The following is a 22,119-nucleotide window of genomic DNA, read 5'->3' on the forward strand; positions in this document are numbered from 1 at the left end:
TTTGAAAACTCCATAACTGTTTTATATCCGCCTGACTGAGATTTACAAGGTGACCATAGCTTGCTTCATACCAACAATCTCCGTGGGATTCGAACCTTACTCACGTAAGGTATTACTTGGACAACCCAGTGCACTTGCTGGTTAGTTGTATCGAAGTTGTGACAATTATGAATTAAGATCAGAGCACCAAGCTTTGGAGCCATTACCAGGATTTGTTCGAGCCTGGAGATCACAATTTCGTGCACCACACGCCCAGCCTGGTGTGCCACGCCCCTTTGGTGGCCTTCATTGTTTCTCTCTGAAAAGTTGTACTGGCGTGCCACGCCCAGATTCTTTTGTTGTTTTCTCCCTCTTTTTGGTGTCTTTTTCACCTGAAATTCAGCACAAGCTCATTTCAAAGCAATGTACTATAATGCTCATCAAATAATGCATGAATTGCAATATTCAAGTGAGATTATGCTCTTTTATGGTCATTTTTATGCAAAGAAAAAAGGTAGATGATGCAAGTCATCACACTGCAATACTTATACGACACGCAATCATCAGAACTCAAACCTACATTACCAAGCCTTAAGGTCTTTAACAAAACATAACCGAACGCTAAAGCAGGGGTTTTCGAAACGTGAAATACTTACCGTACTAACAAGCGAAGCAGTCGCAACTCCAAATCGACCCGGCAGCAGCTCCGTCAATAATTTTCGAGTGACGGCGGCGGCCCAAATCTCTGACAGTAGTAGCTGTACAACTACGCAGTATCAACAATCTTCCCAGAATTCCAAAAGAACAGAAATCTCAATTGGAACCCTTACCAGCAGAGTTTTTCGGCGATGGCAGCGGGGTTTTGGGCAGCAGGAGCGGCGATAGCTCCCCGCCTGCTCTTTCGGTCGCACTTCCTCTTCCTCAGATCAGATCGGTGGCAGACCCCTCCTTAGCAGTGGCAGTGCAGCAGCTTCGAATAGTAAACAACGGTGGCGATGCTACGGCAAGGAGCACAGCGGCATAAGCACCATGGTGCACACCCTCTGCTCTTCTCGCACGACCCAATCCTCCCTCTTCACTGACCCGACGGCATCCATGGTAGAACAGCGACGAGGGTGCGGCAATGGCTTCAGCAGGGATGAGTTCCTCCGACTCGTGCAGCAGCGCCGTTGGGAGAAGCAGCGGCGACAGTAGCGCCGTCCTCCCCCCCGCGCGTGCGCCCTCGGTTTGTGGACCACCAAGGACAGCGACGACGGTGCGGCCTCAGGGAACGGCGACGCCTCCCTCTGCGAACCCTCTCTCACTTTCTGTCGCATCTCTCTTCAGCTGGCGGTGATGAAGACGATCGGCACGGTGATGGGCTCGGCGGCTGCGTCGCCCTCCTCCCCTCTCGGATCTCCCTTCCCAACTTCCCCCTTCTCCCCCTAACCCTTTTGTTCTTCATTCCTTCATCTTGCAGCTGTTGCTGCTGTAGTATTAGGGAGCATGTGTGTGCTGGTTTCAGGGAACCGGGTAGGGTTTCAGGGTTAGGGTTGTGTGTGTTGAGTTTTAGGATTAAGGTAAAATTAAGTACAAGGGTAATTTTGTAATTTCAAATAAAATTGGGAATAATATAATAATTGAAACTCAAATTAAATCTAACACTAATTGAATATAAAAAATACTATTTGCTCATTAATTTTACAAATTATTTTCAATAAAATGTCTAAATCAAATAATTAGAAATAACATAATTAAATCCTTTATTTTTCCAAAACAGCAGTATCAATATTTTAAAATATTAATTATTTAGTCCAAGTCATATAAAATCCTTATTATTTCACAACTACCAACTTTATAATTTGAATATAGAAAATAATTCAATAATTGTAAAATTAGATAATAATCTTAATTTATTTCAAATTCGATCAATCGAAACTTGCTTTAATTTTCTTTAATAAATAAATTTCTGAAATTAAAGTTACAAAAATATTGAATTTGAAATTAGCTTATCATAGCCTTTTTTCAAAAGTTCTGAGTTTTACAATTTATAGTTCAAAAACACAAAATTAATAAAATATAAAATTTTTTATAAAAAAACTACTCTAAAGAAGATATATCTTAATAAAATATTATTTTATGGCCTCATGTAACACTAAACTTTTAAAATTAATATAAATAATAATTGATTGAGCATGAAATCATTAGTAAAGCAAAAAAAGGGTCGAAAGTTTATAAGATTCAGTTTAGATCAAAATTGTAAAACTAAGAGAACAATATAGAAAAATAATAAAATAAAATAAATAATAATTAATATTGTGAGAGAAAGATATAAGAAAAATATAACTAGACAATCTACTACTACTAGTCATACTATTTGTGATGGGGTATATGTAACCTTATAGTGCTTCCCATTCAATGTTGTTAAATGGAAGAGTATAAAAATGTGTATATAATCTTTAGAAAAACAAATTATAACCATTTAACTTGTTTTAAAATTCAAATTTGTAATAAGATAAGTACTATCTTAAATTATAGTACACTATAATAAAATAAAAAGTTGTTATAAATTTGTCTTTTTTCTAATATATGAGATAAACATAAATATTTACTAAAAAGAGTAATTAGTCATTTAACATTTATTTATTAAAAAGATAAAAATAACTAGTAAATAAAAACTAACTTTTTTCTTTGATTAACAAAAATTTAAATTTGTATCCAAATTAAAACACAGTTTAATGTGTAAATTTAGAATTGAAGAACAATTTAAAAAAGTATGATTTAAAATAAAATATTTTTTGTTAAAAAGTAAATGTTTGCTCAGATTCAAATTTCTCTTAGTAGTATTCGAAGCCACGCCAAACTTTTAGCCTTTTTATTCCTCTTCACTCTCAGCATCTTTTTTACTCTAAACCTTAACCTAGAGTCAACCATCGTCGCCTCCTTTCCATCAGCCTCGCATCCATGTCATCTTTGCTTTCACTTCATTGTTAGTCTCGTGTCCGTCGTTCCCCCGTCCTTCTGTCTCACGTACGCCATGTTGTCCACCTTGCTATACATTTTTTTGCTTCTCCTCACAACATCATGTAAGTGAACTCTGATCATTTATCATTTACTTTCTTATCTGAACCTTCCCCATTGTTAATAAAGTCTTCATCTTTCAGTTATTCTCGACAAATTCCATTGACTACACTCGCTTCCCATGTTACTATTGCTTCATCATCAACCCACAATCCATCTTCTCTTCCAATCTTCAGCTAACCCCATTGAAAAATATTTCCTTTTTTCTTGCCCCTTTATAGTAACTAGTTCCTAGTAATTTTATGTTGTTTTTCATTGGTGACAATTTGGAAAAATAGTTTTCACATTGTGGATTTATTGCCATTTGAAAACTCTACTAACATGTTTTGGAAAAATGAATTTTTGGATCTCTTTTATCAGATGGTGTTGTTGAATGTTTTTCTACTCTTGTTTTGTGCCTGTAAGATATAAATTGCTAGAAATAAAAATTACTTTAGAATCTCAAAGTATCTATGGAGAAAGATGTTTTGTTATTTCAGTTTTTATTCTATTGAAAATTAAAAAAAAAGAATTTGGGGAACTACTTTAATTTGTGTATTGGGGATGAAATTGTAATTTTATGATCTTATTAAAATGTTTCGCATGATGCAATTGATCTTATAATACGCGCACTTGCCCACCTAAAATATCCAATGCACCTATTGATCTTCTTTAGTAGTAACCATGTTATCCCATAGCTTTCTTCCTTTAATAAGGATCGGACAAATTGATTGAATTTAGATGGGAATGGGGGAAAGGTTGAAAAGGACATGCAAAACAAAATACTCCGCACAGGTTATCATAAGGATCCCTTTGAATGTAGATTCACTTTAGGTGGACTAGAATTACATGCTAGTGGGAATGAATACATGATTCTTTTATTTCATCTGTTTCCTTATACACTTGTTTTAGTGCCATCCATTTTGTACTTGAGATGAATTTTACAGTAGTACATAGTTAGCATATTCCGCATATTTTCTTTCTTTTACTTTATTAAGTAGCCTACATATGTTTTTTTCTTCTTCCATTGCATTGTAATTTTTTGGCATTCTGACTGCTTTTAATGCATTCTTTTACACTGACGTTTCTCTAATAATTGTCAAATGACTTTATTTTTTTGTCAAGGTTTGGAAAAATGCCAAGGAGACCTCTGTACAGTATTATGAGTCCAGTTGGAATTGATGCCGATATTGATGCCCAAACTCAGGTTACTTTCGTGAGTGATCTTTGTGAACGTCGGTTACATAAGTTTGTGTTAAAACTATGTAGAAATTATTTCTTAAATGAGCCATTTTGTAACTAATGGAAACTTAGTAGTTTCTGTACTCAATTTTAATTCTCAATAAATTCTTTTTTCTTCAATACTTTCCTAAATGATTTCATTTTGCCCTAAGGATGGAACAACGTCTAGGGGAGTTAATATATCAAGTGAGCAACCACGTGATAGAGCTCATCCATTTCCGTCTTCTGCAAATAGTACTTGAACATCTTGTATTAATACTAGATCATTTCGTCCTCTGCATAGTGAAGGACAGCTGGCTTCGTCAAGCTATAGTGGTGACCCTCAAGCTCCCACAACACGCAAAGAGCCTCGGCATCGTAATGAAGTTACCGATATATATTCGGAGGATGAAGATTACGACCCAGAGGCAGATGAGGTTGAGTCATTCAATGACCATGTTGATAACTTATTTGCCATACATGAAGCCGAAGGTCGCAACAATGTCATTAGCTGCAAGGATACTGATTATTGGGCTGTTAATGTCATTGGTATAATTTTTTTCTCCTATCTTAATTACTTTCGGAGCTAATTGATTTGGGTGTTTTCATTTTTACTTTCGGTGAAAATAAAATAAGGTATGAAAATATGATTGATTAAATATTTGAAAATGAAAACATTTAAAAAAAATAGAACAAAGTTAAAAATGCTATTTCTATGCTTTCAGTATTTTTAGTTTTAACTTTTGAAAACGTTTTCAACCCAAAATACGGTATTTTTAGTTTTAGGATAATCGTTTGAACATCTCGTAATCCTTTTTATACATTTTTTCTCATGTCATATTCACCCAATGTACTTCCAAGCTAGTTTTTTCTCCCTTCTCTACAGGTTTTGTTGTCACAGTATCTATTATCTACCTTCTTAGAAATGAATCTTCTTTTTACAAAACCAATCATATTTTCTAAAATATGAAAAGTTGAAAATACAAATCATTTTCTAAAATGAAAATAGAAAATAAAAATAAAAATATTTTTGCAAACCAATCATCCCCTTAGATTTGTATTTCTTGTATTCTATTTCTCTGATATGTAATGAAAATAAAAATATTTTTGCAAACTAATCATCCCCTTATATTCTAATTTATCAGAGAATTGTAACCGATTGATCAGGCGACTGGCTTATTAAGTTGGTTTTTGGGGCGTTTGGGAGCTGACTGTCAACAATTTTCTATTTATGAAGAAAGTTGGAGGATAGTGAATGGTTAACTAGGAACTTGCATATAACATGGTTAAGGCATAATTTTTTAGTTTTTTTTTAGTGTAAGGCAATTTGATTATAAATATTTTTGGTGAAAACTCTCCGTTGGAAATTTTATACAACTGATTGAATTTTAAAAAAAAAATTTCACATGTTCAAATTTGATTAACAATTTATTTTGATTAGCCTTTTATTTTTCTTATTTTCATAATCACATTATCTTAGTTTTATACATATTCATTAGTTTTGGTTACTAACAATGTCAAAATTTTGTAGCAGGTCTTTCACTATGAGGACGACCATAGAGGAAAAATAAAATAGGGAATTATGCAAAGGATAGAAAAATACTGGAAGGATACAAGGTCCAAATTGTTTCATACACTACAAGAAAAACCCCTGTCGCCACACCTTTTTTCCATGCTTTTATGAGGTGGCGATTGATTAGAGACTTGGCCACGTTTTTCTTATCACGCTTTGAAAGCGTTGCCGAAAGGGGTCAATGGCCACACTTTTATGAAGATTGCGATTGATTATTTGGCTACGTTTTTTCTTGCCACACTTCAAAAGTGTGGCCGAAAGGGATCAATGGCCATGCTTTTTAAGGGTTATCGATTCAGCCATTAACACACCAAAATGTTTTTTTTTTAAAAAAACTTTAAATAAAACATCCCCACCCACAAATCAAATGACTGCAGCCATTCCCTCTAACCCTAACTCCCTTTAACCCCCTCTACTATCCTTTCTTTTTCACAGAATCATTACCTCTACTCCCTCTGTGAGAATGTAACAAAACCCTTATTCCCCATTCTCCTAACCCTAATTCATGTAGCAACAGTACCTCCCTCCCTCTACCTCATTTTCTTCGTTCGAGCACTCCTCCTCCTCCATCCTTCTCATGCAAACATGCAAGACGACACCAGCAGTGATGGGTTCATTATCGCTCTCATGACGTTGTCCCTAGTCCCAATCACAGCGTTCTTTTCCTCTTCCTTCATCCTTTTCACGCAGGAGCAGTGGTCGTTCTTCGTCGCTCTCAACATGCCGTTCGAGTCCCAACCACAGTGCTTTTCTCTGTCATAATCGTAGCAGAGAACGGCAGCATCCAGTCTGCACCGTCACCATAAACCAAGCAGCCCTCTCCGTCTCTAAGAGGCACTCATCATGGGAGAAGCCCGCGTCCAAGATGAGCAATAGCAGTGGTTCAAACCCTCTCCTGCAACATAACAATGTATTCCTCGGAGGTCAGCATATTCACCAAGTTTTGGAGTAAAATTTGTGGTTGTTGCTGGCTCTGTTGTTGATGGTTCCAACTATTTATTTTGAGCAAAATTCGTTTTACTGGTACTAATTTGTTATTTGATAATAATTTATTGCTGTGGTTCAATTTTTGGTTGCTGGTAAGTTGAAAATTTTTTAGCATAACTTGTTGTACTTTTAGAATCAACTTTTAGCACTGGTGGAAGAGTGCTTAACAACTACACGATTTAGTAAGTTCCAACAAATTCCCCTGTTCCTTTTGTTTCAATTTTGTTGCTGAAATTCATCACTACACTTTGATTTTGTTGCTGGGTGTGGCAGACGACCAGCCACTCTTCGAGCACTTTGTAACACTCTCACTTCCAGAATGTTGTGCTTTTAACTACGCCACTCTGGTAACGAGGATATTACGAAGACTTCTATATATAACTATAATAAGTAGGAGCTTTACTTGAAAATCATCCTAGACTTTCTTTGAAAAACCGGAAACTTTTTTTTACACAGACATACATACATACAAATCATTGTACAACACTATTACATTCACAAGAATAACTTATGCAAATAACATGCCAATATTACATACATATATAATTAAAACTCCTATCACTCTTTACAAGATATAACAATAATGGCGAGGGAAAACAATAACTAAATACAAATCCAGTCTAAGAATACAGAAGTAAATGTCCAGAGCTTGCCTTCTTCGTCTGCTTTCCTGAAAAAGTATTGGGCTGTAGGGGGTGAGAACCTAACCCAAAAGTCCTCCGTAGAAGAAGGAAATACCACAAAAGTAATAAAAACACATGCACTGGTCAACTCATATCTCAGGAAAGTTTATCTTTATCAAAGCTTGCGGTCTTTATTTCCCTATTTTCAAGAAAACCACTTTTTACTAACTTATATACAGTTGCATTTTTCAAATATTTCTTAGTCATATATAAATATATATATATTGGAAGAATCAAATCACAACAAATATTTAATATATTCTTTAGGGTTCTAAGACGCACCTAGGGATTTTCTACCCAATAAACTACCATCACTCATTTGTATCCATCCAACACATAAACCAGAGTCTCGGGATAATACCGAGTTCAATCTTTCTCAACCTCCATCACCTCCGTACACCAGTAAACACAATCAAATCAAACAATTCAATCACACAGAAGCAAACACATATAAAGCACATATCACATAGCACATAATCAGATAAATCACATAAACACAACAACAAAATGCACACCTAAACAAATCAAGCAAATGCATATGATGCATGCCTGTCCTACTGGTCGTGAGCTCATGTGTCGGTTAAAGTGCCATACCTGACACATCCTATAGCCAACCCGGACTGTGTCTCTCTATTGCGCATCCCAGGAGGAATAAATTCCGAGAGAGAGTGCTCTACCACCTTCTCCTGGAAGTTGTACTGTAAAACCCCGAATTTTTAAAAATTTAATAATAAATTTATTTATGATTTATTATATTTAATTAAGATTATATTTTAAGAGATTTTATATATAAGTTAAGCAATTTCTTATTTATGATTTAAAACTTTAGTAATTAAATAATAACAAGAATTTTATATGATTTAAGTTGAATAATTAGATTTTTAACTTTACTTTATGATTATAAAGGAAATTAATTTTTATTCTATCTAAATATTGAATTGGAGTATTATTTGAAAATAAATTTTAAGTTGATAATCAAATAGTATTCTTATAGATATTATTACTGGATTAAATTTGGTTTTTAATTAATACTCTTCCTAAACCCTAATTTTAACCCTAAATCCCTAAATTGGAACCCACTAACCCTACTCTAAACCCTAAACCGCCTCACCACCACTCACCCACCGCTATCCCCTTCCCAATACACACACACACACACATACACAGAGAACCCCCCAGTCACACACCCCACCCTTTTTTCACCCATTTCCCTTCCCCCCCCTCAACGGACACAAACACTAACACACACCCACGAAGAACTCAGACCCAAGGAAGAAGAAGAGGAGAGGAAAGGGAGTGAGATTGAGTTGTCACACCACTACGCCTCACTGCCGCCCAGCTTGCCGTTGCGCCAGCCACCCACACCAGAGGAGAGAGCGCCGTCGAGCAAGGGCCGAGGAGGGAGAGAAGCATCGCGCCTGCCATGAGCTCGCCATCACTGGAAATTGAGAGGAAGGATGTGCAAGAGGAAGCCGCCACCACTGGGCCGCTGTCGCTGAGCTTCCCTGGCCGCCGCTGGCAACCTTCGAAGAGAGAGAGAGCTTGAGGATGAGAAGAACATGAAGAGGAAGAACTAGAATTGCCGCTGTCACCACTGTTGCTGAGGGACAGCCACCACGCTAAGCTTTTTCCGCCGTCTGGTCACCGGATGTAGCCAGAATCACTGCCAGAGCTGCCGCTGCTTCATTCTTAGTTCCTTTCTTTGTGCAGTGTGTTGTTTTGATTCGAAAGCTCTTTATCGCAATTTTGATACATGTCATTGAGATTTTGCGGTGTTAATTGCTATAAGATTGAGTTTCAGTTATTATATGTTGTGATTAGAGTTGCTGTAGTTAATGCGGAAGTGGTTTGGAGTTGAGGTTACGGCTGTTGAGGTTACAAGCCGAGAAGAGGGGTTTTGACGTGCTGTGTAGCTTTCGGGTTTCGACTATTCGAGGTAAGGGCGATTTCTTAAACTCAATTTTCTATCAAGAATTTTTATAAGTAGATATTAATATGAAAAATATATTTTTATGATTTCGTAAGTCTTATTGATTGAACTGAGTTGTCTTGAATGCCTGTAAATGCTTGTTTGAGCGGTTTATTGATTGATTGAAGATGTTTAGTTGGGTTTGTACTTGGTTTAAGGTTGTTATGATGATGATTGGATTATGTCTATTTCTGATTATTGAGTTGGAAAGTTGGTTTTATTAAATACTATGAAAAGTGATTTTCTTGGTTTGGAGTTAATTTGATATTGAAAATGAACTGATATTAGAAATGGGTTTTATTGATTTATCAAATATGATTATAAGATTTGGAAATGATTTTTGGTATTGAAATTAGTTTGATTTATTGGAAATGGTTGAAAAGAGTTTAAGAAATCATTTTGTTGGGACTTAAGAAGGGTGGCAAAGTCCAAATTATAGAGGAGATGCTGCCGAAATTTTATAGAACTCTGAGAATTTGTTTGAAGTATTCTTTAAAAAGAAAATTGGATTTAAGAATCATATTATTTGATATCTATTTATTACGGAAAGAGTTGTTTTAAGTTTGGTTTATTTAGGAAAGAAGTATGTTTTGAGTTCGAATTATTTAAAAAAATATTACGTTTGAGATTGATTGTTGAGAAAATAATTACGTATGTGATTTTGATTTATTAAGAAAAGCTTTATGTTCTGCTTATAATTTATAGAAAAGATTATTCTTTGAGTTTCAATTTAGTAAGAAAAGAATTATATTTTGAGCGTGATTTGTTAAGAAATGAATTATGTTTGATTTGAAATTACTGATGAACGGAGTGAGAGGTGTGATGGGAGGAATGATGATGATAGAATGTGAATGAAGAAAAATGAGTTATGATCTTAAAGTATGGCTTATGAATGATTATGAATGAATTGGAATGAATATGGTAAATGAGTCGTGATTGAGGATGTTTGACGATGAGTATGTGTTTTCTCTCTGGTTGTAAGGATGACAGGGCACCTATACCCTCTAATGGTGACAGGGCACATATTTCCTCTAATGGTGACACGGCAGATAATTCCTCTAATGGTGACAGGGCACCTATTTCCTCTAATGATATTAATGCGCAACAGAGAGACAATGTTTGGGTAGCTACCGGACATGTCGGGTTTGGCTATATAACAGACAAATGAGCTCATTAGCCATAGGACATGCATACATCATATGCATTTATATGTTTTTCTTGGGTGTGCACTGTTTTGGTTTGCCTATCTGTTTAACTATGCTTGTATGCTATTTGGCCTACTTGCTGTATTTGCATCCTATCTGTATTTTCCTTGTTTGTATTATATGTGTGTGCAACTGAGAGATCCCTCATGCTGGTGGTGGTGAAGATGAGGGTTTCTTTTCTTGATGTGATGATTTGATTGCTAATTTAGTTGAGTTTCTTGAGTTGGGGGCTGTGATTGGTTTCTGATTGAGGTATTAGTAAAGTATGAAAAATCAAGCTGGTTCAGCATAGACTTAATGAACATATGCTTCGGACAGGTTGATCATTCATACAGTCTAGGAAACTGATTAAGATTTTCTTATAAGAAAAGAAAGGTTTTGGATTTTTGAAAAATTACATATTGCTTCTTGAAAAGCTTTTAGACGATTAGCCGTTGGTTTTTAAAAGATTCATAGGACGAACGATAATCACTGCCTTGAAATCAATTCTTCTTTTTAAACATATCTTCTTATAACAATTCTTAAACCCTCTACTTAGAACCCTTTCGAGAATGATATTCTCACTCCCCTGCAGAATATCTTTTCAGTGACAGGTTCAGGAAGTTTTGAGCCGAAGCTGCGACTAACTGCAGAGCTTTAATGTATATATGTGTTTTCTTTTTTTGTATTTAGTTTAGTCCTAGAATTTAATTTCCCCTCGACATTTATTGTTTGGTTATTAGAGGGGTAGGATTTGTATTTGAAGAATTGTAAATAAGTCTATGTGTTTATTGTTATGTGAATATGATATGTGATTATGTGATTTTAAAGTAAAGACTTTTCTCTTTGATAATTAAAGATTCGGTTCATTTTTGCGAAGGCTCAATATTAAATAAATATAATATCAAATTAAAGGATTAGAGGTACGTAACACCTAAACTTTTAGTACGATCATGAGGTGTTAAAAGTAAGGGTATTATGCATGCCATATAAAACGAAGGAGTACCTTTCTACATTGCAAACAGAGAGAATGTGGGCGGGGATAAAACCACCATCCCCACATCACACCGCAACTATGAGCAAGTGGGATAAAACTAACATGATTGCCTGGTGCAGGTGCCTCATCAATAATGCAAGCGGGACAAAACCCACGTCCTTGCAACGTAAGCAGGATAAAACCCACGTTCTTGCTAATCAGCAATCATACTTTGTAAGAAACGAAAGTTTATTAACCGATCAATTAATAAGATCATAATTTAATTGTCAGAATATGTTCAAAAATTTAGAAATATTAATTTAAAAATTTGAAGGTGAAATTTGGAATCAGCGGATTTTTTCAAATGGAAAAATGTAATTTTATGCGAAAAATGTATAAAAATGCGTATCGGTAATTTAGCCGATAGTACCAGCTTAACTCTGTCCAGTACTGTGTAAGAGTGATAAAAAAAACTGCAGAAAATCTTAGAAAAGTAATTAGAATTGAAAACTGGGCGCTAATTCTAAAGGTTTTGGCTTAAAGTTAGGTCAAACGAACCTAAAACGCTAATCGGTTGGATCGGGCCCAAGTTAGGTCCAAAGCCCAACATATATAAGATTGTTAAGTGTCTATTTCAGTCACATTCATCACAAATAGAGGGAGAGAGCTGCTGAGTTGAGATTGAAAGGGAAGAGAAGGGTTTACTATTCACCTTCATCTTCCTTGGCTCATATCTTGAGCTACGGAGCTCCGATTTGTATGCCGTTTGCGGTCACGCGAAGCTCTCGCCAAGTCCGTCATTTCTTGAAAAACAAAGTAGTAAGAAAATTTCAATTTCTTGCCAATTTATTTTCCCTAATAGATTTTGCATTTTAGGTTTGGTTGTTGAGTAGATTTTTGTGTTTTTGGTTGTTTAGGTGGTATCTAGCAACAGGTAATTGTTGGATTTTGTTCCAATTCATAGTAGGTAATGTAAGAAAGCCCTAAACTCTTATGGATTATTAATTTTGTGAACTCTAAGATTAATTTTTGGTAAATTATATGTATTAGCTTGGAATTCTTGTTGATTGGAGTTAACTTGGTGGATTTAGAGCATTTGGATTTGAGTTTAAGTGGTGGCTGAGCTTTAGAAGCTTTTTAGAATCATTTTGATGTTTTAAGCTTGTTTGGGAATCGGCCAAGGTATGATTTTAATTTTCTTTAAATAATATGTAATGTTGTGGGCAACTTAGGCCAGTGGTCCTTAGGATAAGATTGAATTGATGTTGATTGTTGATGATTCTTGATGTTGATTATGATTGTTAAGGATTATTGATGTTGATGATGATTGTTAATGATTATTGAGGTTGATGAGAATTGATGATGATATATTGATGAATAATTCTTGTGATGAGTTGAATTTATGCAAAATTGTTGAGTTGTACGCTTGGATTAGGAATTTTTGGATTTATTGATCTAGTGGAGGAGATGGAAATTTGAGTGAAATAGGATTGAAAATGGTTGAAAGGTAATTGAGGAGTAATTGTATTGTGTAGTAGTGTTTTGATGCTGATTTTGGGTATTGTTGAATTGGTTTGGTTTTGAGTTTTGGAAAAATAGAAGACTTTGCAAATTTTGGTAAAACCTTGATTTTGACGAACTTCAACGAGCCATAACTTGGCTTCCAGAACGTAAATTTAATGAAACTTATTTTGAAAAATGATTTAAACCGAAAAAGTTATGTGCGTTTGAAGTTCGGTGTCAAAAATTGAATTCTGCAGTAAAACAGCTTTTTCTAAAAATTGGGTGGTATGCGTACGTGAAAACAGGCTTGCATATGTGAGCATTGGCCTCGGCCAAACACTCCTATGTATGTGACCCTGGCATGAGTATGCGACAACTTCTTTCTATTTTGAACGTTCGCACATGCGAACGATGCACGCGTACGCGACATTGGCAATTTTACACGCATACGCGAGATCCCTGTTTTGCTAAAAATGTGATTTTTGTGTTTTTAAGCATTATTCTAGCTCTCTAAACTTCCAAAATTGTTAATTAATAAACCTAAGCTAGTGTTTGAGCTTTGAGACTAGTGAGGATGGGTTAAGTAACTTAATGAGATTTTTTTCTGTTATGAAATTAGAGACGGTAACTTAGGCTTGGAAAGTTCTGTGGATGGAATAACTTGAGTGGATTGGCGGAGTGCTGAGGTAACAATGAATTAAGAAAAATGAATGATTGAGGTTGTTGAAAACTGATGAGATGAATATTAATGAACTTATGCTATATGAGCAGGGATCAGCGAGGCTAATTTTATATTATTGATATACTGAGATTTGGTAAGTCGCTATGCACCTAGCAAGGATGGTGGTTAATCCTGCTTGTCGAAGTTGCGGCGCCAGCGTAAGGACGGTGGTTAATCCTGCTTATGTTGAGATGTAAGGTCTGAGGTAGAGTATCCCACTCGCATCCTTTCGAGTCATAAGAGTGTGACGGGCACTATATTCCTAGATAGTGTGTCGGACACTATATCCTTGGGGTACCAATTATTCGTGACCGAAAGGCGACATCAGAAGGAGATGTGTTAAATTGGAAGTTAAACCAACAAGTGATATCACCACCAATAGGACAGGCATTCATCATGTATATCATTTTGATTTGAGGTTTTTTGTTTGCCTTTACGAGTAATAAAAAAGCCTTTATTTTTCTATGTGTTTGCTTGCTTTGCATAACTGCATCTAGTGCCTAAGTGTATAACATGCTTACTTGCTTCTTGAATTACTTGCTGTAAATGTATATTACTTGTGTTTTACTTGTTTGCATCTATTTGTGTTTTCTGCTGGGATTGAGGAGGCTCGGTAGATGGTGGCAATGGGATCGCATGGAGGATGGGTTGGCAAAGACTGTGGGACAGCGGTGATCTGTTAGTTAGAAAATCCTCAAGATTAGATAACCCTTTATGGATTTTATTTAAAATGTTTCTAAGTTTGAATCTTATGCATGTGGGAAGTTCTAGGATTGCCTTTGGGTTCCCGAAACCTTGTATCTTATCTATTGGGTACTGTTACCATACTGAGAACCTCCGATTCTCATACCATATGTTGTTGTTATTTTTAGATACAGGTCGCAACCCACCTCAGTGAATGTGCAGATGGTGACAGAGCGGAGGATGGCTCTCTTTTATCTTTTGTTTATTTTGTTGTAGTTATTCTCTCACTTTTGTATACCGTACTTGTTGCCTTAGAGGATTGACTTTGAGATACTGGATCGGATGTATCAGTTTTAACACTCAAAAATTCTGTTGTATCTGTTTTAACTAGTCGGCCTAAACTCCGCTAGCAAAGACGAGGTTTCTTTTGGAGATATTGCACTTATACATATATATACCTTTCTTATCTTGTATCAAAAATCTCTTTTCTTACATTTACGCTTTAGTTATCGTGTGTGAACGCTTCGCGCTTTTGTATCTCTGTTTTCTACATCTTTGAGCTTTTATTCCTTCATCGGGCTTCTAGTATATTATATTCTTTGATTATATATTATTGTATGAGCTTTAGAACTGTCGTCACGCTTTGTCGCCCTTTGCTTTAAGGCTAGAGGTAAGGCTTAGGGTGATAGGGTGTTACACACTTCAATCATAACCACGCAAGCGGGACAAAACTTTCGTCCTTGCCAATCAATAAGCACATCTCAATCATAATCACCATCAACCAAAACCATCATTATTATCATAGTCGTAATTACAATTTTAATTGATTTAGTCTATTATAATTCATCAATCTGTGAGCGGGACGAAGCCATCGTCCTCATCATGGGCGGGACAAACCACCATCCCCACAATATCAATCATAATCTCATTTCTCATCATAAATATCATATCAAATCTCATCATCAATAACAATCATTCATCATCAATTGTAATCTCTTACATATCACTCGACTTAATTAAAGTTCTCATTATAATGCTCATATTAGTCTCACTTTTCATTGTAAGCCTCTAATCAAATCTCATCTCTCATCATCAATCTCATAACCATCAACACAACTTCACCTCCTACTCCTCACACCTTAATATCCACCGAGTTAGGCTTACGCCATTACGTACGACTTGCGGGTATGGGGCGTCTAATAAAATACCCTAGACTTAAGGTCAGGGTTACAACTAACTCAAGTACAACATAATCATTTATAATATTCCCAATTGAGTTTAAACACATCATCTTCTCATTCAATCTCATTATCTTATTCTTTAATTATTTACTTTATGGGATAACAAGCCAAACTTTCGTGAGTTTTAAGTTCAATTTAAAGTACTCCCAAGGTCCTCAACCTTTATCTCATAATGCCAGAAAATCACAACTTAATTCCATATTTCGCAATTATCTCTTTTTCCTTCAACTCTTTTAGTTAGCTCCATTAACACTGTCTCATATTCACACTTCTTAAACCCGAACCCAGTGGTTGTTAAAATAATTTACCTTTTTAAATCTTTGACTAATTAATCAAATCTCCTTTCCAGTTAACATTAATCACTTGTTTACTCGTTTTGTTGTCAATCAAAATCAAATAAGTTAAATCACAATTAGATTTCACAAGTTAACAAAACCATAAAAATCTAATTTTTCTTAACCAAATTATCAAACTAACATCAACTCTATGTTGAGTTTATTTCAATTATCCATTTCTTCAAATTCGTTAGAAATCCCCAAACATAACTCTTTAATTAGAATTAATTAAATAAAACTCATTTTCGATTAACCAAGTTTTCTAAAATTAACTTCGCTTTATTTTCAAGTTTAAAACTTTTTCTAAAAGACTCAAAAATCATTTTATTCTTAAATAATCATTTTCATTAACTTAAATTTCACTTAAGCGTCACAAAACATAATTCTTTTCATAATTAATCAAACCAAAATAATTTAATTCTTCAATCCACTTTTATTACTTTGGATTTCACTAAAACTCCGTAAAACATAATTCTTTTGTTATGATTCATCAAATTAAAAATCCAAAGAGAGAAAATCACTATTTTTTATGAAAATAGTACCGGTCTCCATTATTCTTAACATTCAATTTTATTCAAACTCTTATAAAATTTTCGGCAGAACCTCTCCTAAAACTCGAACTTTTCTACCTTTCAAGATCCAACCAAACATCTCTCGAACCCTTCTTAACCTTTCTAATACCCAACAATTTTTCAGCATAAATGTTCCTGATTTGTTATCCTTAATTGTCTTTAAGTTATTAAATTTTCACACATTAAGTCAGCAAGCAAGTTGTTCAAGTCCCAATCCACCCACCAAGAGGCTTTAAGCATTGTTACTAATGAACTTTATTATTAGAGCTATTAATTCTTTTTCAATATTTAATTGACTTTAACTTAATCATTTAAACAAACTTCAATATTCAAAATTAAGTTAATCAAATCGTTAATAAAAATAATCAAGCCACAAAATGTTAATAAACTCAGATGCACACATTTGCTAAACTTTTAAAGCATTCCAAATTTGTAAAACAAACAACCCCTACCTCGATTAGTAATTAAACGCAACAAAACCCTTTCCTTTTGGTTCATAGCAGTAGCAACGACTTCGACCACTCTCGCAGGATGACTCCGATTACTCCCGCAGCAGTAATTCCATTAAACACAACATGCAGTTATGGCGACTCAACCCTAAGACATTAACGTCACAAAATCCTCAATAATATTTAACAGAACCCTAATGGCAAGGGTTCCGGAACAAGAAAACTTACTATAACTAAGACGGAATGATGGAACAGAGCAGCAACAGCATCACCGGTGGTAGTTTCAGCGACCATAGCGCTAATGCCATTTTTTGGCGACCGCAGACACCACGGCGCAATCTCAACGGCTTGACAGTAACGGCAACAGTGGTGGAAGAAACAGCCCTCTTTTTCACGGCACAAGCTTCAGGCATTCTCTCTCACACACAGTGACAGGGATGGCATTTTTGGCAGCGGCGACGATGGTCTTGACGACAACAGGAGCTTCGGCGATGGCAGCAAGCCCTAGCAGCAGCGGTCGAAGCTTCTGCAACGACGAAGACAAGGCACGGCGGCGCAGCTAAAGTTCAGGTAGTGGCTCTATTGTAGTGATAGATTGACACAGGAACCCGTTGACAACGATGGGACTCTTTCCTTCCTCTCGTTGATCGAGTTTCTCTCTGTTTTTGTGCTCAACAGTGATAGTGGATCCCAGCCTCGCCAGCGCCGTCCCCTGGGGATTATTCGAGATTGACAAACTACCAGATTATCTTGTCGCTTAGATTAGGTACTTTTTAAGGTTTTATTGCTCTTTTAATTGTGTTTCTTATTTTCTTTTTTAAAAAAAAAAAACATTTCAAGAACTCTTTATCTTTGCTCATCTTTTTCTTTTCTTTTGTTTGAGTCTTGTGTCAATTTTTAAATTTGGTGTCTTTTTGGTGTTTCTTTGTTTTTCTTTTCTTAGTTTTTCAAAAAAATTGTTCTTGAGTGTTCTTCATTGTATTCGAATTGTTGATATTTTTCTTGTTTGATCTTAAAATTTTTAAGTTTGGTGTCTTTTAGTTGTTTTTCCTTTAATTTTCAAAAATTAGTGTCATTTAATCTTAAATTTTTAAGTTTGGTGTCTCTTTGTTGTTTTTCTTTTTTCTTAAAATTCAAAAATTCAAAAAAAAAAAATAATTCTTTTATCTTTATTCAAATTTTCGAAATCCTTGCTATCTTTTCTTATCTTGATTTAGAAATTTTAAGTTTGGTGTTTTCTTGTTAATAAAGTTTAAATTTTGAATTTCAAATCGTTATCTTATCTTTTGTTTAACTTTCTTTAAATTTCAAATATATTATCTTATCTTATTGTAATTTCAAATTTCAAAATAAAATCTTTTTAAATTTCAAAATCTTTTTCAAATCTTTATCATATCTTTTTACCCTAAATCTTCAAAACTTTAAATTTCAAATTCTTATCTTTTTAAATCTTTATCTTAATCTTTTAAAGTTTGATTTCAAAATTTTAAATCTTATATTTCTTAATCTTTTTAAATCTTTATTTTATCTTTCTTTTTAAATTTTAAAACTTACTTATCTTCTCTTCTTTTTAAATTTAAAACTTTTACTTTTTAATTCTCTACTTTTGTTTAAAATTGAATTTCAAAATCAATTCTTTTATTTTCAATTTTTGTTTGTTAGTTGGTTACTTGTTTTACCTTATTCTCTTTCTATTTCCTTTCTCTTTCTTCTTTTTTCAAAATCTCCTAACTTCTTTCTCTTTCTTCTTTTTCGAAATTTTATCTCTCTTTCCCTCTCAACTTTCGAAAATATCTCCTCTTTTCTCTCTATTGATTTTCAAAAACTATCCTTATTAAAGGAAATCTTCTTTTCTTTTTCTCTTAACCTATCTCTCTAACAAAAGACCTCTATACTCTGACGTAGAGAATCCTTTCTTCTTTTCTTCTTGCACTCTTTCTTCTTGTTTATGAGTAGAAACAGGGATAAAGAACCTCTCTTTGATCCTGATCCTAAACCTGAGAGTACTATAAGGAGGCATTTACAACAAGTTAGAGCAGAACACTCCGGAGGAAACCTCACAGAGCTTTTCGAACAAGAAGCTGAGAATATAGACATGGCAGCCAACCCTAATGACAAAGGAGACACAAGGAAGGTCCTAGGTGACTTTATTGTACCTATTTCTGATTTCTATGGGCGCAGTATCTTTATACCTGCCATTAGTGCAAATAACTTTGAGCTGAAGCCTCAACTGGTCACTCTAGTTAAACAGAACTGCCAGTTTCGTGGTCTTCCACAGGAAGATCCCAACAGATTCATCTCTGATTTCTTGTAGATCTGTGATATTGTCAAGACTAATGGAGTAGATCCAGAGATTTACAAGCTTATACTTTTCCCTTTTGCTGTAAAGGACAGAGCTAGGTTATGGCTGGATTCTCAGCCTAAGGAAAGCCTAGACTCTTGGAAAAAGGTGGTCAATGCATTCTTGACCAAGTTCTTTCCACTTCAGAAGCTGAGTAAGCTTAGGGTGGAAGTTCAGACCTTCAGACAAAAAGAGGGTGAATCCCTGTATGAGGCTTGGGAGAGGTACAGACAACTGATCAGAAGGTGCTCTCCTAACATGATTTTAGACTGGACCATGTTAGATATCTTCTATTATGGTTTTTCTGAGATGTCCAAGAGGGCATTGGACCACTCTGCTAGTGGTTCACTCCACTTGAAGAAAATGCCTAAAGAAGTATAGGAACTCATTGATATGGTTGCCAACAACTAATTCATGTACACTTCTGAGAGGAACCTTGTGAATAATAGGGTAGCTCAGAAGAGAGGAGTCTTGGAGGTTGACACTCTGAATGCCATATTGGCTCAGAATAAGATCCTGACCCAAGAGGTCAACATGACCTCTAAGCATCTGACTGGATCGCAAGCTGCAGCTGACAATACTCAAGAAGCTTCCTATGAAGGAGATACATATGATCTAGATCAACCCATGGTGGAAGAGGTTCACTATATGGGAAATTCCTCAGGGAATCCCAACAAGGAGCCTTATGGAAATACCTACAACTCATCATGGAGGAATCATCCCAACTTTTCATGGAGGGATCAACAGAAGCCTCAGCAAGGCTTCAATAACAACAAAGTTGGAAGAAACCAAAATAGGTTCAGTAATAAACCATTCCCACCTTATCAGCAACAGATGGAGACTTCTAAGCAGAGCCTCTCTGACTTAGCCACTATAGTCTCCAATCTCTCTAAGACCACTCATAGTTTCATTACTGAAACAAGATCCTCCATTAGGAATCTAGAGGTACAGATTGGTCAGCTGAGTAAAAGGATCCCTGAGATATGATGCGTGAGCATCTTTCCTATCTTTTCTTATTGAATTTGCATTTGAATTGCTAAGTTTAATCAAGATTTAATCTATTTTAGCCATTATGAATGCTACTTTGAGTTGTGTGTAATTTTGTTTATTTCAGATAGCGTTTTGGAAGAATTTAGCAGAGTTGGAGCCATGGATAATGGAGAGAATGCATGCTGGTTGGTTGAAGCCAAACTTGAGAACACCCAAGTTTGGCGCCAACCAAGAAAGCTGAGGAATGCAGGCTACCACCTCCACGCCAAACTTGAGATTACTCAAGTTTGGCACCAACTCAAAGGCTCCAAAGGGAAGCTTCATGCACCATCCCACGCCAAACTTGGATTCTTCCAAGTTTGGCGCCACAGGCAAAGAAGAAAAGGGGGACTCTCTGCCCACTCCACGCCAAACTTGGATTGGTGCCAACACATGATGCAATACAGGTGGTCCCCGTTTATCCAAACGCTGCACGAATCAATTAGAAATTTTGATTTAAACTTTTATTATTTTTATAATTGGAAAAAGATATTATTTAGTTTTAAGAAATATATTTTTTACATTAATTAAGATTAGATATAAAAGGGAAAATAATCATCCTTTCGGGCTCTTCTCTTCTCTTCTTCCTTATTCCGCAATTTACAGTTTTACAGAATCCTAGTTTTCTCTCTGAACCAAGAGCAACTAAACCTCCATTGTTAAGGTTAAAAGCTCTGTCTATTGTATGGATTGATACTGTTATTTTTCTATTTCAAGAATTGTTTTTGTTCTTTATCTTATGAATTTGGGTGGAACGGAAGTATGACTCTTGTTCTAATTGTGTTCTTGTATAACGTGGAAAAGTTCTTTACTTGAACAACAGCTTGAAAACAATTTCTCCTAAAGTGCTAATTATCTAGACTTAACATGATACGTGACATATAATCCTCTTATATTTGGGTAATTAGTGTTTTTGTGGCATATAACTAGAATTGAACTTCACCCTCTAATTGGAATTAAGTGACCAAGGAATTGGCGGTTGATGAAGGTTAGAGGAGACTAAAAAGGTCTAAGGAATTAGGGTTTAGTCACATATAGTTTGCCATGAATGGAATCTTACATGATTAAAATAGTTGGTAAGAAAAGTCAATCAGGAAGATAGATATCTCTGAAGCCTTAACTGTTTCTCCATATACATTTCACAACTTGTTTACTGTCTGCTTTTCTGATTCTCTGATTTACTGTTTAATGCAAATTGAGACCTAAACACTACTTTTTGTTTAATTTGTCTAACTAAGAAAATCACTTGACCATTGTTGCTTGATCCATCAATCCTCGTGGGATCGACCCTCACTCACCTGAGGTATTACTTGGAACGACCCGGTGCACTTGCCGATTAGTTTGTGGTTATAAATTTCGCACCATGTTTTTGGCGCTGTTATCGGGGATTGACTGTGATTGACAACTATTCATTGTTTGATTGTTTAGATTAGGCATTTTAGTTTTAATTCTTTTAAATATTTGCTTTATTATTTTCAAAAATTAGTACTAGTATTTTTCCTTAATTTCTGAAATTATGTTTGGTGTTACCTACTTGATTTTATTTAAATTTTCTTGTTTAATTTGTCTATTAATTTTCTAATTTTTCAGTCTAAATTCATAAAGTCATTTTCGAATTTTTTCTGCTTTAATT

The 22,119-nt window shown here is 35.2% G+C and overlaps 1 long non-coding RNA gene across 1 annotated transcript; it reads left to right on the top strand.

Moving 5' to 3' along the window:
* Positions 1 to 2,883: 2,883 nt before the first annotated feature.
* LOC148568646 (uncharacterized) lies at positions 2,884 to 4,767 on the top strand. The gene is made up of 3 exons (XR_015880642.1): positions 2,884 to 3,044; positions 4,144 to 4,225; positions 4,413 to 4,767. It is a non-coding gene; the product is annotated as an uncharacterized LOC148568646 (long non-coding RNA).
* Positions 4,768 to 22,119: the final 17,352 nt, after the last annotated feature.

Source organism: Arachis ipaensis, chromosome B4, assembly GCF_059453495.1.
Source record: "Arachis ipaensis isolate K30076 ecotype BB chromosome B4, ASM5945349v1, whole genome shotgun sequence".
NCBI lineage: Eukaryota > Viridiplantae > Streptophyta > Magnoliopsida > Fabales > Fabaceae > Arachis > Arachis ipaensis.